Source organism: Psammomys obesus, unplaced genomic scaffold (genome assembly GCF_907164565.1).
Source record: "Psammomys obesus unplaced genomic scaffold, mPsaObe1.curated_primary_1811, whole genome shotgun sequence".
Lineage (NCBI taxonomy): Eukaryota > Metazoa > Chordata > Mammalia > Rodentia > Muridae > Psammomys > Psammomys obesus.
The window spans coordinates 206484-213493 of record NW_026596326.1 but is presented as its reverse complement, the minus strand read 5'-3'; positions in this window follow the sequence as shown (position 1 = coordinate 213493).

Sequence of the window (7010 nt, the reverse complement as noted above, 5' to 3'; positions counted from 1 at the left end):
GGGCAGGTAGGTGTCCTCTAGAAGTTTCCAGCACCATGCTGTCACCCAGATTGTCCTGTATCACCCAGAAAAAGCTCCTGAGGCACCTGGGAGTCATTTCTCATTCTTAGGGAGAATCAGGCCACATGTGAAGAAACTCCTTAGGAAACCCCACAGAATCTAATACATAAGCCTCACATTTGTCTCTTAAGAGTTTTCATTTTGGATCTATTTTAAGTATATAAGTGGTGCTTAATACCAATGTCTGTCTGAGGTAACATTCTGACTCTATTTACTCCTGTGTGACAGGTGGCTACCGAATGGAGCCAAACATGGTGCTCAGCTTAAATCACAAAGTTTATATGACAACAGCCACCGATGCGTTTCTTGTTCTGTATAGCAAAATTTGACTCCTTACTATCATAACTTATTAAAGTGTCTGTGGTTTTGCAAATCATGACCGTGTTGGTTTGTTACCTTGACTGCACTCATTCCCACCATAAACTTGGGCAGGAGGGATGTTACATTGGTAAGCTGATCTTGGGAATAAGCCCTAGGCTCCTGGGGCAGGGGAATGTCTAGAAGCACTGGCTGTGGCTGGTCAAGTCAGCACCCCTCAGCAGAGAAGAAGCACCTTCTTGAACTTATCATGGAATACGACTTAGCCAGGAGCTCCCAACCCAACCCCCATCGTGACCCTCTCTCCTGTGACTAGACTTTCCAGGAGAAAATAATAGCCACTGAGCTAAAGGTGAATTCCGGAGAAATAAGAGACACTTTGTAGTATAAAATGAGAGACATACTTAAAAAATTTTTTTTTGAAAATTTTCTGGAATTCAGATTTAATTGGGGTTTTGCATGTGTATTTTCTAAATTTAGCCGGCCAACCTGTAAGCAGTACTGCACATGGAAAACATCATTCTCTCTCACCCGCTTGTGTGTTGGCCAGTGCTGGGGAGTTGGGTAGGGTGGGTGGTTGAGAGACAGACTCCTCTATCTACTTTTGTAAGAACTCTAGGTGGGGGGGGGGGGGCTATGAAATGAATATGTAGCTGTCAGCAGTTGGGTGCCACACACTGGGAGTGCCTCGTATTTCAAAAGCTTGCATTTGTTATTCTAATACTTTCTAGCTTCACAGTATCTTCTTGTATTATTAATCTGATAAATCTTAATAATTCCAGATTGCAGATTTTAGTTTTTATTTCTGCCACTGGTTTTTGTTTTGTTTAGACAGGGTTTCTCTTGTGTAGCTTTGGCTGTCCTGGAACTCACCCTGTAGACCAGGCTGGCTTCAAACTTACAAAGATCCACTTGCCCCTGCCTGCCAAGTGCTGGGATTAAAGGTGTGCACCACCGCTGTTGCTGAGCTTCTGCTACAGTTTTCTCCATTTCTCCGTCTTTTTGGGGAGGCACATATAGAAATGTCTAGTTGATACCGTCTTCTTGGTGACATCATCCAAAGATGAGGTGACCAGTTTTGCTTCTAGAGATGACTTGAGACTTCCCTTTGAAGGTAGAGGGCTGTGTGTCCTTTCTCAGGTAGGAAGTTACATAATGACACATCGATTCCCTTCCTTTTAGATTTACCATACCTACCCATTTTGTGTTAGCTGCGAACAGTTTGTAGCACTAGCTTTTTAAAGAGGATTTGTTTTATTTCTGTATGTGTGTGAACGCCGTATGTGTGAGGTTTCTCAGAGGTCAGAAGAGGACATTAGATACCCTAGAGGTACAGGTGGTTGTGAGCCACCTGGCATGGATGCTGGGAACCAAACTCTGGTCCTCTGGAAGAGCAGCAAGCCTGCTTAGCCATTGAGCCATCTCTCCAACCCTTGTTTCTTGACTAGCCCAGAGCTCACTATGTAGAATAAGCTTGTCTCCACCTGGACAGAAATCTGCCTGCTTCTACCTCCCAAGTGCTGGCATTATAGGAGTGTGCTCCCACACCCAGATCAACCTAACATTTTCCCATCGATATCCTTATCGACACCAAGGCCCCTTCTTCCCTCTTATGAACTCTTTGTGTTGACTTCTCCACTCTTTTTCCTCCTTTCTTGTTGTCCTTTTGGCTAGGCACTCCCCCGACTCCCACTGCCCATTTCTCCAGACACAGCTATGAGAGATTATTTAATCTCTAAGCATGTCTTTGCCGGATTGTGGTGACTGGGTTAATTGAACTGAGACGATGAGAAGACCCATCCTACAGGTAGCAGCATCATTGCTTGGGCTGGGATCCTGAACTGTAAGAAAAAAGAGAAAACAAGAGCAGAGCATTGACAATCATTGCTGCTTCCTGATAACAAGAGCAGAGCATTGACAATCATTGCTGCTTCCTGATTGTGGATGAGTGACCAGCTGCTTCAAGCTCCTGCCACCCTGACTTCCCAGCTGTGCTGGACTGTACCCTTGAACTGTCAGCCTGAATATACCCTTTCTCCATTAAGTTGTTACAGGAAGAGGAAACTAAGACACGGAGAAAACAGAAGAAAACTCTCCTTGTACAGGGAGGAGAAAAGTTAGCATTTTGAAATATGCACCGGCTTGCTCTCTGAAACAAAGGCTTGTCTCCAGATCAAGGTGCTATTTTAAACTGTTAAGCCAGGAAATGCTCACTAGACTGTTTCAGCTCCTTCCAGTCCCCTCTCTGCAGTCTATGGCCATGCTATCCTGAATGTGTCCAAGCCTTAAAGCCAAGCAGGGCCAGGCCTGGTTTGTGCTTAGATGGGAGAGGAGGGTAAGAAATGTTTCTGAAGTCAGAGTCCAGGACTCAGCAACTAGAAGTCTGAGATTTTACAGGAAGATTATCAGAGTCCAAAGACAGTGGGGATGTAAAACCCAAAACAAGAGAAAGGGGAGATAGAGAATAAATGGACACATCTTCTTAAACTGACAATGAAATATTTACCACGACAGACCACATTCTGAACCTCAAAACACATCCCCAAACAATACATAGGAATAATACAAATTCTTAGGCCCAAAACTGAACTAAATTAGAAATCAGCTGGGAATGTCTTCGGATACTGAGGTTGAAAAACGTACTTCTAAAACATGCATGGGTCAAAGAAGTCTCAGGAGAAATTAAGGTGGGCTTGGCTTTTGTTATTTTTCTTTTGTTTTCCCGAGAGGAGGTGGGGTTGGGGACACATGTGTATGTGTAAGCCACAACTGTATCTGGAGGCCAGAGGTCAGCCTCAGCTGTCAGTCCTCACCTTCCAATTTGTTTGCTGCTGCAGACCAGCTTAGCTAGCTTGGAAACATCTGGGATTCTCCACTGAGGACCAAAGACCAGTAGCTCTCCAGAATCCTCCAGGCCTCCAGCGTGAGACAACTGTTGCTGAACTACTCCAGTTCTGTCACATAAGCCAGTCTAATGAATTCTGTTGGTTCTGTACCTCTGGAGAACCCTATGCAAATGGAGTTCACAGCTAGGGTGAGATCTATGTGTGCATGGACCATGGTGACCTACAAATCTGTAGACCACTTCCTTTTTTTTTATTTTTTTCCTGAAGCACCCTATCCCAAGAGTCTCTGGTCCCCCTGATCTTCTGATTATAAACCCAAGGTTTTAGGGTTTCTTTTCTCTGCCTCATGCCCCGGGAATACATCCTCCTCCAAGCACAAGAGAAATAGTAAAAACAAGGCGATGAAGACCTTGCTGACCATTGTTGGCTCATGGTTCTTTTGGCCAGAGAGAAGGGTCAGTGCTCAAAGACGCAATTGGCCTGTTCGGCTACCACCATGCTCCACAGAAATGCCCAATGTGCCAGATGTTTTGTTTCAAATGTTTCCTTCTTTAATCTGCTGTCATTATTTTTCAGGGTATCCAAACAGCTGGCCTGGGTATTAGTTGCATTTGGTGGGAGAGAAGCTAGGGTGCACTTATTCCATTTAAAGGGGAGCCAAATCCACCATTTCTACTGATTACATACATAGCCATGGAGGATGGACTCCCAAACCAATTTCCCTGAGAGTAAAAGGGAAGATTCTCAACAGAAACCAAGAATTCGTCACTTTATACCATCATTTTTTGCCTCAATTTTTATTAAATTTAAACATACATACAGACAAGCTTAAAGGTTGACCAAAGAGAATCTCTGTCCACTACAAAGATTCAACAATCACTGATCAATTCTACAGTTTCCATTTAAAATATCCTGCAGACATTCTGACTTGTCAACGTAAAACTTTTGCATGCATATTAGAGGGAAAATATAAACTCAATACCTTACTATTCTAAGAAAAGAAAGCATACCACATTATCTAATACCTATTCTTATCTTTGAATATCCCTAAATATCCCCAAAATGTCTTTAGGGGTTTGTTTTTGTTGTTTATTTATTTATTTTTCTAAATTTCTTAATAAAGGATCACACTTTGTGTGGGGCTGTCTCAGTTGTCTTCTAAAAAGCCTACCTCTTGTTCTAACATTTTGGCTGTTTGAAAAATACAGCTTACTGATCATTTCCAATGTCTCAATCTCTAGATTTGTCTGTTACTGTATAATCTAACTTGTTATTCTCAATTCTTTGTAAGCAGGAAGATAAGACAAGAGATTCCCATACACTGTCTATGTTTGGCAGTGTATCATAAATAATAAAATATGCTTCTCTGGCCTCGGCAGAAGCCACAATGGCTGCTGCTCATGAGGAAACTCTGCCTGCCAGATCTCAACATGAAAGCAGGTGCTTCTTTTGCAATTCATAGCTCTACTCTTTTCAGATTATGTACTGTTCCTTTTTTTTTCATGTAGTAGGCTTTACCATCAACTTTTTGTCAGATTTAATGAAAATGACAGTTATTAAAGGGTTTTTCTGTTGCTTTGTATATATTTAAAAAGCTTTTCTCCCATAACTTTTGAAAATATTACACCCAATCCTGTCATGAGTATTTTTGATGTTTAAAGTGTCTTAGGTTTAGCCAAAGGATGCAGCTTCTAGTTAGTCCCTTTCTCTACCTTTGTTATATCAACAATCCTAAAATGATGTCTTATAAGAATATACTCTAGGTGCACTTATATTACTCCCTGCTCCAAACATGCTGTCAGTCATTTCTTCAAAGAGTCCTGAATCCTTCTGAAGGCAAATGGCAATTGCAAACCAAAAAGTGGGCACTGAGCATGGTCATGGCCAGTAGGTACAGTAAGAAATTCTGAGGTTCATTTGAATCCTTATTTTTCTAGCAATTCCACTTATATACATAAAACTACTCTGATGAGCCAAAAGAAGTCAGTTTAAAAATATAGTATGCTGAATATCTGCTTGATTCTAATTCTTTTCTCAGACAGAAGGGTCTAATTAATGATCTTGGAGTAATTTCTAAAAATGACAAACCAATGGGTTAATCAAAGAATAAAAGAAACTAGGAGTAGGGGAGATTTAAAATATTAGGGTGATAAATAGATCATTTAATATGAAATATTCTCTGTAACTTTATACTAAATCCTAAGGGCTGGAGATACAGCTCAGTGGCAGAACATCTCCTGAGCACTTACAAGGCCCTGGATTCAGTCGTCAGCACTTCAAACAAAACAAAACAAACAAAAAAAAAGCACTAAAAGTTGTATAATAAAAAGGGAGCCTTACCTAAGAAGTGGTGGCACATGCATTTAATTCCAGCACTCAGGAGGCAAAGGCAGGTGGATCTCAGTGAGTTTGAGGCCAACCTGGTCTACAAAGTGAGTCCATAACAGCCAGGGCTAAAACCCTGTCTTGAAAAAAACAAACCGAACAAAACATAGAAACAAATAAACAAACAAAAGGCAGCCATACATGGAACATAGCGGTTTCTCCACCTGGACCTTCGATGGCTTTGAGAGTTTAAACTAAAGGTAACTGATTACATTATTAGCAATAATATTTGAACAGGTTAACAAAACAGTGTTCTTGAGCCTTGAGGTCAGAAATGAACCTGTAACTACCATAGATTAGTAGAGCTGAAGACCCTGTTTCTTGAAAGGTTATAAATTAAAATCCCTTGGGTCCTAAACTGTGAACAGGCTCATAGCAAGAGCCTCTATCAGCACTGGCCTTCTACAACACTAATGTGCTGTTGGGATGACAGCTGTCCACCTACATCTGTTCAGGTCAACTTCTACAGTCCTGTGAGACTATTCAGCTACACAGAACCAGACCCCACTACAAATACAGGAGCGCAAAAGAAAGTTTCCCCGGGAGTAAAATTTAATTTGAAAAAGTAAGTTCTAAATTAGTAAACTGAGTCTTTTTAATCATTAAAAACTATGGAGGAAAAAAAAGTCCCTAAACTCTTTGTATGTATGTATACACATTGGCACACTTATATACACATGTATATGAGTATGTGCATGCAGTCATTTGCCTATGAAGATGTTTTGGTCAAAGACAGACAACAGATAACACAGTGGTCTTATTAGACTGGTCTGGAAAATTCCTACTTGCCTAATGACATCAGAGCTGTCAAGACTTGTAACTATTGTAATACCTTAGGCACAATGCACTCCTCATTTGTGCTGGCAGCCAAATGACATCACAGCACACACAATTATCTACAGTCCATGACACATGGTGATGGTGACAAACTACATTGCCAGTTTATTCATTTACTATACTCTGCTTTCATCCTTAGAGCATACACATTCTGCTAATACAATTTACACCAAGCATGAAAATGAGCCTGCAATCCCAAGACACGGGAGGCTGGTGCAGGAAGACTATAAGTTCAAAGCTAGTGTGGACTACATAATGAGTTCAAGGCTATCCTAGGCTACATAGTGAGACTCTATCTAAAATACACAAGCAAACCAATGAAAAACATTACTATATAAAAGTATGGATATATGCATGCATAAAAATTAGTGAATTTGGAGGAGAGTGGGGAGGAGTGTATAGGAGTATTTGGAGACAGAAAGGGAAGAGAGAAATGTTGTGATTAGACTACCACCTCAATCTTTTTAAAAAAGAAGTATGGTATGTTGATCACCTCAGGAGATCACATTGATTGGCTGACCCAGCCCACCTAGGTTTGTGCAAGTGCAATGATGTTCTTATAAA